Consider the following 1538-nt stretch of genomic DNA (forward strand, 5'->3'; position numbering starts at 1 on the left):
GATCAAGGGTAAATACCCTGGTTTTACTTGTTACACAAGTAACCTGCTAGTTGGATATGGCTGAAATCTGTCCTTTGATGGAGCACCTTTTATCTTTGGCTGCATTTTGTGGATTTGGCACGCTAAGATTGGGGCATCTACTCTGAAGCCCTGAAATAGATAGACATAGAGTTGCTCAGTATTAGTGAGCTTTCAGCACATTTACAGCATCACAATTCTATTCTCATCTAACAGAATAAAAGGGAAAATCATAGAAAGTGTCATTTAAGTTAGCATGTGTACAACAGTCTTCAGTTTCACATATATGTTTAAAGTTACGAGTTTACTGGTTAATGAATGGGTTAAAGATGGGGAAGTCATATACAGGGGTAGTAGCACTTGGGCAGCCCTCCTACGTAGTCTTAGGTGTTAAAATCTATTGCTCTAAACCCTGGTCCATGAATCCTGGCATAAAGGTTGACTTGCAAGAGCTTGATTACGAGATGCTGATCCAGGGTGGCAGGTGATTTATTTATTTATTTATTTATTTATTCATAAGGATTGCTCTACATCTGAATCTTCAGATAAAAACCAGACATTCACTAAGGCTGTAACTCCAAAACCAGCCTCTCTAATGATGATTTTTTTTTTTTACTTTCTTGGAGGGAGACCTTATGCATTATTGTAACATACTATCAAAACACTTTTAAGAGTGCTGGATCTGCTACCTTTCTCTGCAGAGGAGTGAGTGTTGTCATCTGAGCCAATGACACCTTCAGCACTGAGGCCTATTTTCCTGTGGTACTAAAAGTTCTGAGATTCTCTGTTTTCAAAGTTGTGTCCAGACAAGCCCAACAGGTATAAAATTGCTTTGGCTGAGCTGCAGAGGGCCTCACACATGGCCAAAACAAATTCCTGAGCTTCCTTCCTTGGAGAGCGACAAGTGGAAGAGATGGACAGGCCATGGGCACAGCAAACTTTTCCAAAGGGAAATATGAGGGAGGGAAAAGGCAGAAAACTCAGCTATGCTGGGTAAAGGGGTTTCTTTGACCGTATCTTTGCTCAGAAAACATGGCATTGTGCATGCTCGCAGGCACGCACTCATATAGACACACACACATCGTTTTGTCTGCCAAACCTCCTCCTCTTGTTGGGAAAGGCGCCAACAATGCGAAATGCAATCCAGCGGCTTCCCCCACCCTCCTCCCAGGAAGAGTTATTTTAAAACATTAGGCTCACTGCTCGGTAACAACAGTGACCAAAGGAATAAAGGGCAAGGCAGGAGGGTGGGAGGCAGCGCGTTAACAAGGGGAAGGGGAAAGCCCGCCAAGACTAGAGCAAAAGGGCCCATAGAGTAGCACCAGCAGCGACACCGGAGACTCGGCGGGATGGGTCTGCGTCCGGCAGCGTTTGGGGGACGGCGGCGGGCAGCCAGGCAGCGGAGCTCGGGTCTGCAGGCAGGCGAGGCGCTCTGCAGGGTGCTTGATGCGTCGTCGGCCGGGGGGCGGGCGGGAAGGCTAAGGCCGGGACAGGCGCGGCGGCGTCCACTGCTGGAGCGG

This window comes from Pezoporus occidentalis, unplaced genomic scaffold (assembly GCF_034315485.1).
Source record: "Pezoporus occidentalis ecotype Australia unplaced genomic scaffold, CSIRO_AGI_Poc_V1 ctg117, whole genome shotgun sequence".
NCBI classification, from domain to species: Eukaryota; Metazoa; Chordata; class Aves; order Psittaciformes; family Psittacidae; genus Pezoporus; species Pezoporus occidentalis.